This window comes from Alligator mississippiensis, chromosome 7 (genome assembly GCF_030867095.1).
Source record: "Alligator mississippiensis isolate rAllMis1 chromosome 7, rAllMis1, whole genome shotgun sequence".
In the NCBI taxonomy this organism is placed as follows: domain Eukaryota; kingdom Metazoa; phylum Chordata; order Crocodylia; family Alligatoridae; genus Alligator; species Alligator mississippiensis.
The window spans coordinates 84,132,039-84,149,055 of NC_081830.1; the positions used below are offsets into that span (position 1 = coordinate 84,132,039).

Consider the following 17,017-nt stretch of genomic DNA (forward strand, 5'->3'; position numbering starts at 1 on the left):
TTGCGGTGCCAGTGTTTGTGTTCCAGAGGATTGTGCACAGTGGGATTTGTTCAAGCTCTGCTTATATTTCCCTCTCCAGTTTTACACAGCTCCTGTTACAAACCTGCTCCTGATCTGGGAACGGAGCGCTGCCAACACCCAGTTTTTGTACAAACTTTTCAGGTGTATACTTCAACCTCAAATTCATGTACAGAAAAGCAGGCCTTCGCACCATACCTGCTCCAAGGCAGAGTCCAGTTACTCTTTAAATTGTTGAGAGCTGCCATTCCAGCCTATTTCACCTGTCTAACTAATCATTAGTATCTTTTCTCCTTCCCTATCCCATTTTTTAATCTTACTTATTTTTCCTCTTCATGCTCTTCTACAATTTCAGTATTGCCAGCCTCGGGAAAGCAGAGATTTTTGACTTGGTCCCCATAAAATCACGAGAGCTGCATCTCAAATTGAGACTGATCTGAAAAAACAAACAAACCAAAACAACCCCCCCCCCAATAGTTACAGATTTAATCTCTCCTTTCAGTGCATGTGTGTGCTTGTGTGCATGTGTGTGTGTGCATGTGCCTGTGCACGCTTCAGGTTGAAAACTCAGCCTTTAATGCAGGCTTTCCCCTGGCTGCTCAAAAGGGAGCACAGGCTCCTTATATACTGTGTAGGAAGTGATTCACATTTCTTTTCAGCAGATTTCTCTGAGCTGCGAGGATCCAAATGTAAGAATGCCCCTAGAGTATCAGTCGCTGTGCTAGCTGCTGGAAAAATCCTAACCCAGGCAAACTTTTCTCTAAACAAGTTCAGTAGTTATATTAAAGTCCTTGAATATTAATTAAAAAAAATCAGTTCTCAAAACATTTAAGACTCAAAACATTAAAACAGATTTAAAAATCATTGTTATAAGATCAATCAAATAGATGTTGGTGGTGCTAGGCTCCCCGGTTCTGTGATTAGTAGGGGTGAGTAATTGCAACTGCCCAGCAGTTTTAATCCCTGGCTTCAAGAGATAAACCTTTCTTAACAGGGGATTTCTCAGGGGTGATTTCAATCCATGTCTTTCCTGTATCAAAGGAAGATGGCAGTTGCATGAAATCTGCATAGCTCTACCTCTTTGGGCTTATGACAGAAAAATCTTGTGGGTGTAACCCTTGCTGTATACATGATTTAGCTTTTACCACAATTTTAGCGTGGCACGTATGTTGTTCTACATGACCGCAGTTATTCCGTTCTCTAACAGTCATGTCTGGAAGCAGCTCAGATGCTTTGGGTTCATGATCATGAAGAAGCTGGCATTGGGGAAGGAGGAGCACCGAATACAGGAGGAGGCCTGGCACTTGGTGGAGTGCTTTGACAGCATGAAAGGTTCGTCAAAAGGTGCTTTTTGATTCCTCTCGTGCTCTCACCATGTGAGCCAGCCTGTGGCAGAGCGAGACAGCAGTGAGCGACCATCTGAAGTTTTTGGGTTCTTTCATAGATTAAAAGGAATGAAACTCTGGGTGAGATGACAAGGGGCTGTAATTTAATATTGTAGTTGAGGATTTTTTTTTGCAGAATACCTATGTATAAACTGCCCTGTCTTTAGTAGCATTTATTTTTAGGTCATTCTGTGCCCCTCTTCCCCAGAATGTAGGAGCTCTGAGCAAATGCCTGACAGCATCCTTTACCCTGCTGTAGACAAGTAAGCTGGGATATTGTAAAGTTAAATGACTACTGCTATGCTATCATCTGGCTTGAGAAACAGCTCACGCTCCAAACAACCCAGTTCAAATGTTGGCTGAAGGCAAGTGTCTACTTATTAGAAGGAAAAGCTTGGATGTGTGCAGGCAAATGCAGGAGTGACTGTCTTGGAATAAGCTCGTACACATCATGGGGACACCCGAACCTCTTGTAATGCAAGAGAAAGAAGGTCGGCCAGATGGGGTGATTGTGTCATGGATCAGACTTGTTGGGACTCTGGTTCAGAAGCGTTGAGTGCTCAGGTGAAGGGTTGTGGCGGAGGTTGTACCCTTCATAGTCAGGCTCTTTATGGCAGCTAGAGAGGAGACCACAGCTACCTACCCAGACTTTGGTTTCCCTCCCTTGGCTTTTGTGAGACATGAGATCTACAAATGTACTCTCTCTGATCTCCTGTTAGACCAGGATGTCATTGCTCCTTTTCTTCCTCGTCTTCTTCCATCTCTTCAATGAGCAAATTCAGTTGATTGAATTGTAATTTAATTTTTTTTTCTTTTTTCAGTCACTTGTAGTTTCCCTCTAACAATTTAAGTAGCATAGAGGGGAATTGCTATAATGCTGAATCCAATTTTCCCCACCAGAGGGAGAACTGGTAATGAAAATCACTAATAGCAAATGCTAATCACTGTGTTTGCAGGAAGCTCTCTGGACCCTTCTCTGCTCCTGGGCCACGCTGTTGCAGATGTGATCTGTACTGTGGTCTTCGAAGGTTGCTTCTCTGTGGAGGATGAAAACTTCCATCGGCTCCTTGGATCCATTGATTATATAGCTGCATTTGGAAACAGTTTCCAGCATTTTGTAAGGAAAACTGCGTTTGATATTTTAAAATAGATAGAAAATGAGAAATGCTGCTGAAAGGTTTGCCTATTAGTGTTATCTAAAGGATTACTACAGTACGCAAAACTACTAAAAGATAGGATAGAGCCTCCTGGCCCTGGGGATGTCCGCATTAGTCCGATACTTACGCTGTGAAATGTTAACAGTAAGATGTTGGCCTGTTTGTTTGTGCATTACATTTATTACCACACTCCCCAAAGAAGGTTCGGGTCGGCTTAGACAGAACCACCCACAAAACAGATTAAAAAAATGAAAAAGGGGAAATAAAACAGCCCCCTAAAATCTTAAAAACTGCGCCCTACTCACTCCTGTTTCTCTGCCTCAAGGTAAGGACTGTCTCCTGCCCAACACATTGGTGCTTCCCAGCTTACAATGCGGTCCTGTGCAGACTGACCTCTCCCCCACCTCCTCTCCTCCCTTGCTGGCCCACCTATTCCCACTCCCCCGCTTCTCACCCAGGGAAGCCAATTTCCATCTGCCTCCAGTGTCCCTCCCAAGCCTACACTGCTGGCTCCACAAAGGGGCCATGGCTGTCCCCTGAAATCCACAACATTTCCCCCCTCCTCCCCATCCCAAACACCCTTTAACTCAGAAGAAGCAGAACAGGAAATAACAGAAGCCCTTGTGTTCCTGCCTCCAGCACAGCAGAAGGGACCCTTGAGCCGCTGCCCTTTGTCAGCACCTCAAGGTGGTACCAGCGCATGGGTACCGGACTCGGGGAGACTTGCCAGCTCTTTGGAGTGCCATTAGCGGCGTATTTCTGTTTTTGAAATATTTGCATTGGAGTGGATGGACTGGGCATGCTTAGCTTGGGGCATGTTGCTACAGCAGTGTTGGCATATACTAACTTGTCCCCTGGGCAAGTGAACCCAGGAGTTTCAGGCTATGGTGAAAAAGAAATGGCTGGGATGATCCCCAGTAAAGGGAAGACTTTGTGGAATCTGTATACAGGAAAAAAATAAATAGAGAGATAAAACAGACATTATGGCTGTTTATAGATGTTTCGTTTTTCTAGGACTACAGCTATCACTGTATACACATGGATGCCTATAGTCCGAATTAAAATAGGCTCCAGTCCGAATTAAATAATCCTCATTGCATGAGGATTAAAGTTAATGAAGACTAGGGCAGCCTGAACTAGGCAATTTAAACTGTATTAACCTTATAAGTTATGTACAGGAGATATCTAGGGCTTGCTGTTGCTTGTGCCCACCACCAGGTGTAGCAGGCGAGCCCAGTTTTGTGGCCCTGATTGTGATTGGTGGTCAGTGTTCAGCTGTCTGCTTCTCGACTGCAAAAGTGCAGAAATGCATGAAAACCTCCTTGATGGTTGATGATCATCTATTAAACTTTAATCCAAATTGAAATTTGATTCAAACTGTGTGATGGGAATTGTCTAACACGGCTTAGAAAACAGTGAGCACATCTAGCAACGGCCTGTATATCAGTTACCAGACTGCAGAGTTCGGAATTTGTAAGGGTGGGAGTGAAATAATTCAAATAAGTTATACCAAATTGTGCAAACAATGGGGAGTCTTTGTAACTGGTATACATATTTCCAGATCACCAAGTTGTCTTGTAAATCATATAGACCTGGCATGATTGGCTTTATTTCTTACCCAGCAAGGAAAGTCTGTGCATAAATCCACACAGTCCTAGGCTATGCTGCTCAGAGATACCTGAGTTAGTTTTGTACATGCTCATATCTCAGTACAGTATTTTCTGAGTATCATGTTGTATATCTTAAGTACTGTGAGAAATGGCTTTGAAAACTTATATTTGCACTCCAGCAGAAAAGTCATGGAGAACCTAGCCCAGACCTATTTATTGTGGGATCAGGGGGGCAGAGGCAGGGGCAGGGAGGGGTACTGATTGAGCTCTCAAAAATAGGGAGATTTCGTATGGGTTACCTCGAGCCACTGGAATTCAGCCTAGGAAGGAACGGGGCTACAGATAAGTCCAGAATATACAGCATAACCGCTTTCCCCCAGAAAGGAAATGGTATAATGCTGCCACAGGGAGGGAGGGGAATAAGAAAGGCTTTAGATCTATGGGTAATTAATATTTAAAGTAATATTTATCATAAACTAATAGGCGAAGAATCCAGCAATGATGCAAAATTGCATTTGAGTTAAAACTAAATGAAATGCAAGCAGAACAAATTGATCTGCAAATACATACTTACCTGGCCAATGTGCCACGTGCCAATGTGAATAAAACTTGCACCTCTACCCTGACCAGTGTAACTTTCCTTTGTGGGAGCTTGAAACCCACCTAGCAGACCTCTACTGAAGTGCTCAGGCACTTGTGTTCTAAATGACTCTATGCAAAAAGGAACTAGTGCTCTGTCAGCTGTAATGTTTTGCTCTAGATGAACCTGTATTCTTCTGTTTGAAAAGAGTTTGCATAGTGAGTAACTTGACTGTTGTTATCCTCCATTCTCCTCTCCATACATTGTACGGTGTACTAGTAGCTTGAAACTTTCACATCTGGTTCTGAAACAATAATTTAAGGACATCAACATCTTAAACATGCTTAGTCTATCCTAAACTTTACAGACAGATCTGCTGGGGCTTTCACACTGTGCAGCCCCCTTGAAATGAGGGCAGAATTTGGCCTTAACTGTCACTTCATAAGCAACAAAAATGGAAATAAATGGCCATGATTGTGTTAGAGAAGGCTGGTTTTTGAGCCCTAATGTTATTTTAGCTGTGTCAAGGCAGTTCTATTCAAAATGGTGTCTAATCTGGAATTATTCTACAAGTCTGATGTTATAGTTTTAAACATAGGAATAGAAACCATGAGCCATGTAGATTGCTGCCTCATAAACTTCATCCCAATGCTATGCTTCCATGTGCTAATGAAAATGCAATTGCTGGGGTATTTAATTCACTGGTTCTTCCATCAGCCTGCCTGTACCAGCATCTGTAAACACTTTGGAAATGTCAAATGATTTGCAGCACTTCCGTGTCTCCTCTACAGCTGTATGAATTTATTCCCTGGGTCATGGACTGTGTTCCTGGACCTAAAGAGAAGACATTCTGTGGCACTGAACGCGTGCGTTCTTTCATACGGCAGGAGATCAGAAGCCATGAGGAGATTGGCAGAACAGATGAACCCGAGAATTTCATTGATTTCTACCTGGCTCAGATGGCCAAAGTGAGTGTGTGTGCAGTATGTGACTATAGCTCCTATGGGGTCCCAAAGCACCGCCGGGGAATCTGGGATGCTACTGTAATAATAGAGAGCTTATGATTGAATTGGTAAATGGGCAGTGATTGGTCAGCAGGAGAAGATGACTGATAGCACGAAGAGGTGTAGGAGAAGACATGCTATGTGCACAATGGTACCAGCTTAGGAACTTGGTGAGCTGTGGAAAGGAGTGAGTGCGAAGGCAGGATTTTCAGATGATAGCGCATTACTGCTAATTGTACAGTTTCAGGCTTACAAAATATAAGACCACATGAAGAAGAGTGGTGCAGAGGTTCTGTATTTGCTGCAGGAAATCTCTTCAGATCTCTTGAAGTTATCCAACAAGCTTCATTTCCTGATTTTTATAGAAGAGCGCTTTTTGTGTTGGAATAGCAGATAGTGCACGCTACAGCAATGAAGTCATGCTGTTACACAGTCTTGCCTCCAGTGCTCTAACACTATCTTTCTAATTCTCATCCACAGACTAAAGAAGACCCCAGGTCGACATATAATGGAGATAACTTGGTTCAATCTATATTTGATCTCTTTCTGGCAGGAATAGAAACTGAAACCACCAGCCTACATTGGGCAATGCTGTATATGGTGGCTTAACCTGATATCCAAGGTGAGATGGGACAAGGCACAAGCCATGGACAGTCTTTGTGTAGGAAGGGAGGCACTTCTGTGTCCTTTTTAAAGATGATCTGAGGTCTCAGATGGGTTTGCAGTAGCTGCTGAGTCGGATGAGCCGCAGCCCAAGATGGTCCTCTGATTCAAAAAAGTTGCAATCTGGGCACACATTTCTTTTTTCAGTTTTTCTTTTTGCTGTTGTTGTTGGGAGCTCTTTCTTGTACAGCTTTAGCGTAAGAGATGGTCCCAGAGGGGTCACCATGTACACCTAACCTAGCTATTAGGATTAGAACTGCTAGAGAATTTTCTACCTTAGCTTCCAAAATTTGTCTCACCTGCCTTCTCTTATGGGTTCTCCCTGTATATCCTGCCCTTTTCATTCTCCGTGCTCTCATCTTGCTGAAGACATGAGGTCTTTCGTAAAGGTTCATAATCAAGAGCTTGTGGACCTTTCTGAAAGACCTGATGCCCTGAGCAAGACAGAGCACAGAGAATGAAATGGGCCGGGCTTATTGTGAGAACCATTGAGAGGAGGAATGAAAGACAGATTTTGGAAGCTGAAGTGGAGGATGTCAGACCTTGAGGTAGACCAAGGCAATGATGGGAAGATAACACAAATCTGTTCTGGAAGGGGTAGGTGAAGATGCCACAAGGTGAAAGGAGATTTCACAAGGTAGGAAGAGATTGAAGTCTGTCGTTAAAGCAATTATAGCCCCTGAGACCTAGGATAACAGAGACAGGGAGTTTTCTGAGGAAACCAGTTTTTGCTGGAAAATGCACTTCTGTTTCAATCAAAATGTTTCACAAACTACTCGCACAACACAGGCGAGGTCCTGCTGGGTGTTACATCTCAGCTCTGTGTTCTTGGGCACCCCTGGCACAGGACACCGCCTGTCTGACTCACAAAGGACTTACTCCGCCCACCTAAACGAAACTGATTAAGATGCAGTGGGAGACACACCTAAGACCCTCCAGATAACGGTGACGAGTGAAACAACTGCCCTAGGTCTCATTTGCATCTGAGATGGATCCAGATGACCATTCATTTACATGAGAGATGGAGAACAGAAAGCCTGAAGCAGAGACTGCAGTGAATTCTGGGATCAGAGAAGCGGGGGAGCACTGCATGATGGGGAATCTGTGCTCCAAATGCTAATCAATCCATGTTTGCACACACCCAGCTCAGCCTTTATCAGACCAGTTCTAATCTGGATTTACAAAGGACTCCTCCCCCTCCCCCCACTCCCCCCAGACACACACACCTCTAAGTTTAATAGGCATCTCGGGCTGTACATTCCTCAGTCCCACTATGGGAGGCCTATTTAAACTTGATTGACTAAAACTCGGTTGCCAGGTTAGGGAATGCTGAGGCAAAGAGACTGAGTCTGAGAGGGTATGGGCGACATTTGAACCATGGTAAAGGGGTTCATCACAGCATCCAGCCCATTGGAGCCCTGACCACAATTGTTGTCATACTTTTCCCAGGTCGACTGGTGGAAGTCCTCCTGCCCAAAGGTTATAAACACCCCAATAATTGCCTTAAGTCTGTTAAAAGACTATAGTAAGATCTGGAAAAGTCATGCTAAGCTGAGGCTTGTTCACAACAAGTAAAAATCCAAAATCCTGATGCTGCAAGCTATTTATTGTTTCTGAAGAAACCGTGAGATAGCTCATCAGTATATCTGCTATCCATAGGAATTTCAAGCTGGCTCCCAAGTATCTGGTTACTCCTTAACCTTATGTGTTTCCTGATTATCAATCAGTTTCTTGAGATGTTCCAAACCAGATAACCCCTTGTCAAGAGAAAAGACAATGATTTACATTATTGAGAATGCTTTGAAAAAGCTGAGCTGAGGGTATAAAAATCTGTAAAAAAGCAGCAGTGTGTGCGCTTCAAGAAGAAAAAAATCTCTCTGATACCATCCACTGTTCTTCTTGAGAGTCTGGAGGAAACATGTCGTCTCCCTTCAAGGATCGTGCTACGAACTTTACCTGTCAGCTTTGCAACCCGAGTGCCTTGGACTGGTGAGATCCCAGCACGCTCTCTCTGTTTTCTCTCTAGGCATAAATTTCTGAACCTGAACTGTATTAGTTAAGCTTGAGCTAAGTTTCCCCAAATACTTAGTGAAACCAGGGTAGTACTGTAATTGTTTGTGTTTGTTTTTCCTTTGCATGCCTATTACTACTAGTACCATTATACATTTCATATACTTAGCAATAAATAACTTTTATAGTCAAACTGGTAGTAACTGGGTACGTTTTCCTTCTCTACTTCCTCACATGCTCTGCAGCAATGCTTCTTTTACTTAAGCTAAGGATCCCTGTGTAGCCCAAAAATACTGTGGGGTCTGCTCATCAAGAGGCCAAAGATTGGGACATGCTCAGTTTGAAACACATGAGGGAATCAGCTTGTACAGCTCTTATTATGATTTGGGGATGGAAGGCCGCTGAAGGAGTTCAGCCCCTGCCAAAAAAGATAGAGCAGGTTAACCTATACTTCAGTGTGTTTGCTGGTTGCCCAAAACTGGCACCAGCCTTTGGGGCTGGCTGGGCAGGGGAAAGCCCTTCTTACCCCTCTGCCCTGAAAGTACCACAAGGTAATATTTGTCTGCCACAGTAAAATAGTGGAGTCTAAACCTTTTGTTACACTGCTGATTTTCCTGTTGTGGTACAACAAAGCATAAGGGCATCCATTTGATCAGGATTTCTGCTGGCTTTAAATTTTTGAAGGTGCACAAATGAGACATCAGAGGGTGCCTGTTTCCACCCCCAGTGTGTTTGATTAATTTATACATAGGAAAATATTAAGCATTCCAATTTTAAATAAGCAATCCAGATGGGTTCATTGCAGTCTGTATGTCTAAAGCTACAAATGTAATAATTTCTTGTGATGTGATATGTAGAAGAAAGAATATTTTTGTTAATATTGTGACCCCAGCTGACGTCCTGCCCTTTGGGCGGGGGGCTGGACTCGATGATCTTCCGAGGTCCCTTCCAGCCCTAATGTCTATGAAATCTATGAAATACAACAAATATTCTTGTTAATAAATATAACAACGAATGAGGGAGAGAAGAGAAGGAAAAAGAGAATGGGTAGAGCGAGGGGGGTATACTTGCACTACACATGCACTGAATTCTGATTGTGGAAGAGATCAGGTGCTCGGATGGAAGGAGTTGACATGCCAAGTGGTATATTTATACAGGTTTCCCTCAATTTATGCTGTACATGTGTCCCCGGAGAACGGTGCATAAATCGAATTTGCATAAAGTGAACCCACTTTACAATGTAACAAATAGGGATAGGTTCCCATGGCAGTGAGGGAGGGAGTGAGGCTGGGACTAGGGAAGGGGCAGGGGGAGGGGTGCTGCTCCTGGGGCTGCACAAGGTGGCCAAGCAGAGGGAACAGAGCGGCACTCGCCCCAGCTGCTGCGGCCCCAGGAGTGGCCGACACCAGTTGCCTGCACCAGGGCAGAGTGCAGCCCAGGAGCTGGAGTGAGCCCAGGCGCAGGGGGACAGGCGGACCACAGTGCAGCCCAGTGGCTGCAGGCTGCTAGCGCCGGCCACTCCCAGGGCCGCTGTAGCTGGGGCTGGGGTGAGTGGAGCCACGGCCCTTTCCCCTCCCACCACAGACTGACCTGCTTGGGTGGGGGGCATCTATGCTGATCGCATAAGAGTGAATTTACCTTGCATATAACGAATTATGGGTCTAAACATGCTCATCGCATAAGAGTGAATTCACATATAAAGAACCCACATAAATCAATGGAAACCTGTACATCATAAGCATTATGCTTACAGTACCATGCTTGTTATTGCCAAAGAGGTTATTTACTCGAGCAGTCGTTGCTCCTCAATGGTCCATGCTATATAAACTCATTTTTAAAACCTAAATTGCATATCAGTCTCCCTGTAACATTTGTAATATAAATAAAATACTGTGGGCTGATTAGAAGTCTTCAGTATTTTTCAGTAGTGTTTAGATGAGATGCCTTATCCTCAGAATATGTCAGGGCAAGCAAGGTGTTCTGTTGATGAAAGCATCTCTTGTGATCCTCTGGTTGCCTGTCACCACCCTGGACACTGGATTATGCTACTAATTAGTCACTTAATAAAAATGTATTTCTGTTCCTATTGAGGCTAGTTATAAACATGATAAAACTGTGAAGAAATTTATATTTTGCAAATGATTCAAAACACCTCTATGAATGAGTAAAAATAATCAAGATTTCATCATCATACATCATAACTAAAGTGGGGTGGAGGACATTTCCTAATTGTAATGTTAATTGAATTTCTTAATACACAGTTGCTATTGTATTCCCAGTTCCCTCCTTTACTTTGAATATAAACCCCACAAAACAACACGATCCCAACTCAGTTCTTCCTAATGGGGGCTGGGGCGGTGGAAGGTCTCCAGTGTCCTGACAGTGTTCGTTTCAAGACACTAACCCGATTTGCAACCTGTAAGAGGCCAAGTGGTAAGTAGGTAATGGGGTGATTCTGTAGCTGCGGTGTCCCAGGAAACCTGAGAGGCAGTATCTTTTACTGAACCAGCTGTATAGGTGGGAGGGACACACAGAAGCTTTTGGGTACCACTGTATCTTTCTTTAGGTCTCTGAGAAAAAAATGAGACACAGAAGCCCTAGGTAACAGATATGACTAAGGCTTGTGCAAGTTCTTCAAAAGCTTGCCTGTGTCTCTCACATCCATATGGATTGCTCAGTAAAAGATCACCCATAAATGTGTATGCAGTCGCAAAATATAAATATAAATTCAAAGTAGGTCATTTGTTTGGGAGATAGAAGTTATTATTATTTATATTGCTATTTTTATAAAAATTAGGGTTCCTTTCTTGTCTGTATATATTTTATTCTTATCACTAAAATAATTCAAAGGGAACTGCTCACGTGGAGTAATACATTTACAGGGTGCAGAATACCTGGTATATTAATAGCTGAATGTTTCCCCTCAGAGAAAGTCCAGCAGGAACTGGATGCTGTGCTGGGTCCCTCCTACACAATCTGCTACGAAGATCGCAAGAAACTGCCCTACACAAATGCTGTAATTCATGAGATCCTGCGTTACAGTAGAGTTGCCTTAATTGCACTACCCTGCTGGGGTTTTCAGTTCCAGAGGTATGGAGACATGGCCTACTTGGCTACGCTCCTCTTCCTTCTGATTTTAGAAAGCATGTGTTGTAACAAGGTTCTTTGGGTAAATCCAATGTCTTTTATTAGATCAACTAAAATAGTTGGAAAATTCTTCTTTGCAAGTTTTTGCATGCAAACACCCTTCTTCAGGCAGAGGAAGCATCTGCAGTTGTTTTGTGCTCTTTGGATGGGTTAGAATACAAGCCAGAGGCCAGTATGGAAAAATGCCAGTTGGTGAAAATGCAAATGCTGCTATAGTCAAACAAGATTCATTAGATTTGAAGGCTGAATATGATAAGTGAGCTTTGTGGCAGAAGTGCAAACAGCTTTCTGCATTGTGGCCCTGTGCCAGTGGGAGTCTTGGGAATACCAGTAGAAGATGCACCCATTAATTCTCATCGTGCTCTGATCTAGTAGTCCTAGTAATGTGCAGCATTTCAAAACTTTTTCAACTTTGCAAATGTTACAGAAGACACAGCAAAAAGGAACTGGCTAACTGTGGCCCTATAGAAAATCTCAAGACCTGAATTTTTTTTTTTAAGTAGTAAAAGGAAAAGAAAAATAGAACTGAAAAAGTCAACACCACAAAACTCTAGACCTTATTGATTTTGTTGTACCCAGTGGCAGAAATCAATTCATGCTAAAAAGAGCAATAGAGGAAAAACAAAAACTGTGAAGCTTCGGATATTTCAGTATTGACTGAGACGCTCCAAAATTGGAGAGTGAAAACATAGTGAAAGTTGGTGGCTTCAGTGCAAGGTCCTATTTAGTTTGTTTCAGGTGAAGAATTTCAACCAGCTCTGCGTCGGACGGCCAGTGTAGTGCAGTTAAAGATGACTGAAATCTTTACAGTTCTGCCTTTATTGACTCCTCTGATGGACAGAAAGTATGACATGGCACTGAGCAAATTGCTGCTTCTTTGCAGAACACTATCATTTTATCAAATATCGACTCTGTTCTTACGGACCCTGGGCAATGGGAGACGCCTGAAGAGTTCAACCCAAACCACTTCCTGGACAAGGATGGAAACGTTGTGAGCAGAGGAGCCTTCTTGCCGTTCTCCACAGGTAAAAGCACTGACTGCGAAATGCTTCTGAACATTAGTCTGAGAGTGTAGACATTAGTATCGATCTTTTCATTTCAGGAGAGGTTTTATAGAGCTTGATATTAAAGCTCTTTTCAGTGTGGTTGCTCTTAGGATTTTTCTCTGTCCTGCCATTTTTGTTATTCCAAGGGTAAAATTTCTTTTCTGGAGTATGACCATTGGAAATATTACTGACAGAAAATCCCTGTCTTATACCAAAGTACGTTACAGTTGCAAAGTCAAAGCCTTGAAATATTAAGAAATACTAGAGTTAGGGTGGCTGAGGCTGTTATAATTTGGCCCGTGTGTGTGTGTGCGTGTGCATTATGTGGTGTGCATGTGGTCTGTAGTCACATGATCACACCCTGTGTTTTCCAGAAGAGCCACGCTGCAGTGAGTGCACTGGATGGCTGGTTCTCTGGGGGTGAGTGAGTTAGTGCAATGAGGCTTTTTGTGTAGGACCCCTGTGCCATTTGCTGCAGCGTTTGGCAATCGAGTGGTGAATGAGACGGTGGAGTGTAGGAAGAGAGGATGGGCCCATAGTTAAGGCAGTTGAACATCATCTTTGAGACCGGGATTCTGCCCTTGTCCTTGCCACAGAGTGTTTGTGATCGCCGACAAGTCGCACACACCAGACCTTTGACAGCTGGTGTGAATCCTGTGTTCTTCATTTTCTGGTTACCTAACTTTGGGCGCTGCAGACCAGATTGGAGAATTGCTGGTTGCTCACAACTGCGGCTCTCATCAGGTGGAGCTGTTTTGAACATATTTAATGTGCAAAAATGCTAAGTAATCTGAATAATTGGGCTCTTGATTTATTTTCGGTTCTCAGCGTTAATGGATACTTGACAGATTTTGCTGTAATGAAACTTGTGATCCAGTTTCCCATTAACATTAATTAATACCAATTAATGTTTCTGAAGCAGCAAACCCCTTGGTGAGGGTGAGTACAGAAAAGACCTTTAAATCTGTAGTGGAGACTTCTCTCGCTTGAGCTAAAGGAATAACTAGTGGCAGTTCACCATGGTCCTGCCTGTGGACCCTCCACCTGCACTGGCCCGTGGCTTCACAGCCATCTGAAGAACAGCAGGGGTATGCTGAGAATCGGGGGCCCTGGATTCCTGTCCCATTTTTGGAGAAGATGCTTCTGTTACAGAGCCTTCTGCTTCTATTTCCTCCTCCTCTGGCTCCTATCCTTGTCCAGTTTCGTCCTTACCTCCCACCACTGCTGTTCTTGCGCTCTTGTTCTTCCTGCCCGGTGCTCCTCAGCATTCCCCAGTCAGGCTTTTCCCCCTTTTCTCCTCCATGAGTGCCATTGCAAGAACACAAAAAGCACAGGACAGGTGGGACTTCTCCATGTTGCATCCATAGCAGTCCATTGACTCGCACCAGAGCTAGAAGTTCAGCCATGAAGCTGCTTTAGACTTGTCCCCAGCATCAGCTCTCAAGTCTTTTTTCTCTGCAGGGTTTGTGGTTAAGAGCAGGGACTGGGGGGACTCCAGAAGAGCCCATGGGAAAGCTTGCAGCCCTGGAGTATGTCATCTTCCCTGAGACCTGTTGCTGATATGGGATAGCAGCAGGCTAACAAAGGGGAGGGCACCTGGGGCACCAGCCCTGATTGCCAACCCCAGGAGGGTTGGGGCTCAGGGGAGGAAAATGTGCAACTGGCTGTGCTGCTGGACCAGCCACCATGGTGACATGTGAGCAGTGATGCTGGTAACACTGTACGTTGCTGCTTTCCAGGGCATTTGGACATCCTGTTACACCTCTGTGATGAAGAGGAACCCTACATAGAGAAATGTCCACGTTCTGAGTTCTGGGGCTACAACATCCCCTGGCTGATGGGAAGAAAGGGGCATTTGCAGACGACACGGGGGTTTATTTCTCCTGAAACTGAAGCGGTGGTTTTTTAAAAACACCGCTTCAATTTAGGGCGAAGTAAACTCCCGTGTCGTGTACACCTGCATTGGAGCCCGATCCTTACCTGCCTCTCCAGTGGTGGGGAGGGGAGGGGAGGGGAGGGGAGGGAAGGGGAGAGCGAGCTTCTGGTGGGCAGAGCCGTCCCTGAGCTGTGTGTGGGGGGAGAGCTGGTGCTTCTCCCTGTGGCAGTGCCGGCCCCCTCCCAGGCAGCACCCGGCTTGGGCGGTCCTGGGGGACACCGCAGCCGCGGAGGGAAGCACCAGGCCCCATGCGGCTCAGGCGTGCAGGCAGGCTCTGGGAGTGGGGGGAAGATCAGGCTTGCTGCTTTTTTTCCCCCCTTCTGTGGAGCCTGCCTTGCCGGGCTACCCGCACAGCCCCTGCGCCGCATGGAGCCCGGTGCTTTCCTCCGCGGCTGTAGGGTAGGAACAAAAACCCCTCGTTGGCGCTTTACTTTGCAGCGCCCCAAAGTCATTTAAAGTGGATTTCGCAGCTGAATGTGCTAAGTGGCTGGAATTAACATGCAATACGCCACCAAATGTGCAAACAGCAATGCCATTAAAGCAGTGCAAAAGGCATTTAACCCACTTTAAACCTGCTAAAAGGTGTCGTGTTCAAATGGCCAAGGATTCCAGGATGGGTCTCAGCCCTGACCTGATTGCAGCCAGTGCAGGTAGAAACGTGGGTGAATTGTGCAAACAGCGATCTACGGAGACTGTTAACTTGGCTGTGTTTGGATGAGGTTTTGGTGAGTGGGTGACAGCACATCTCTGGCCCCTGCCAAAACATCTGGCCTGAGAAACTTCACCTGAATGACTGAAGTTTGTTTTACAGTTTAAGCAACTGGGAGAAAGTGTCAGGATGCGAAATGTTGAATGCAGGAGGTGCTTGTAGGAGCCGTTATAATAGAATCAAAGGTGGTGCAGGCACAAAGTATTCAAGTAAGAAATCCTTGTGCTTTCTGCACTATGGCTCAGTTTCGAGTTGCCTATAATTTCAGAAACTCCAATTCTTTGGGTTGAAAACATACATGCTTTCTCTTTCTCCCTGACTGAAGGGGTTTGAAACATTTGTATTTCTGAAGAGGAATTTTTTCAACACTTGTCACCTATTTTTCTGAGGTCCCAACCCTAAGGGTAATGTCAGGTGCTTGACTGGCTCCCCAGTGCTGCCTGTTTCATCATCCGGTGACTCTTTGGTAAGGTTGGGAGGATGTGGGTTAAAAAAGCTGCCCGGGCCATTTTCCAGGTTCCTCTGATACTCCTGAAGACATTTTACTTGGAGGTTGCTGTCAAGTCTGCTTGTCTGCATGTGAAATAAAGACTCGGAACAGCTCGGAATGACTTGCTTAAAAAACGTGATGGCAAAGATCTGTACACGCTCGGCCATGTACAGAGAAAGCTTTAGCTAGCAGGATACCACGTGCTTGTCAACCTTGGATATCAATACATATTAAAGGAGAACAGCCAACCAGCACTGGGGTAAAATAGAAGCACAGACGAAATGTAGGGCTTCTTATGAAATTCATAGTGTCAATGATGCATAAAGACTGACAAGTGAAGCCTCAAATTGTACTGAGCAGTCCCTATCAAGTTTTGCCCACCTCCTGTAACCACAGATGGGATTTGTCGAAGGAGAAGTGCAAGAAGACTTGCATTTCTGCATTGTTCAGTCAGTCAGTTGGGAGAGAAAATATCAAGTTCAGTAAAATACTTTTGCCTTTGGTGCACAGCAAATAAGCAACGCAGGCTCTGAACAAGACACGTAGGTTAGGATGTGGGACGTGACTTCGGGGGGGCTGGACTTGATGATCTTCGAGGTCCCTTCCACCCCTAACGTTTATGAAATCCTAGGGTATTTACTGCCCTACCCTTTCCCTTTGTAGGGCAGCGTGTGTGTTTTGGAGAGCTACTAGCCAGGATCACGCTCTTCCTGTTTCTGTCCAACCTGCTGCGGGCATTCACATTCACCCTGCCGGAGGGAGTGACAGAAATCAACACAGACCTTGGTGTTGGGAGCATGATGCAGCCCCATCGATATACGCTCTGTGCAGTTCGTCACTAGACTGCAGCACAGCATGTTGTGGACCAGGGGAAAAGCCGTTCTGCAAGGTTGGCTGCTACGGGGGGGTTTCTTTCATGCCTTTATCCTTTTGCACTTCTGTGAGCATCAGTCTCTCCCACTGAGGGATGTTGTCTCAGGCTACAGCGCCCTGAGGAAGACACCTGGACGCTGCTTCTGTTTCACTAGTCTCTTGTTCTCAGAATGGTAAATTTTTCTCTAAAGTTACAAATAAAAGTAACGAGCAGCGTTTTAGAATCTGACTTTGGTCCGGACCAGGGCACTTGTACTAGGAGGAAAAACGTAAAGAGGTGGAAGCCATAATGCATTATACAAGAGAGATGCCTGGGTTGTAAAAATAAATCCTCCTGCTCAAACACGTGAACTCAGAACTCTTCAAATAATAATAAAAACTGTTCGTAT

The 17,017-nt window shown here is 44.7% G+C and overlaps 1 pseudogene; it reads left to right on the top strand.

The window, feature by feature from the left end:
• The first annotated feature begins 285 nt into the window (after positions 1-285).
• On the top strand, positions 286-16,597 carry LOC102566736 (cytochrome P450 2J6-like; annotated as a pseudogene).
• The last annotated feature ends 420 nt before the right edge of the window (positions 16,598-17,017 follow it).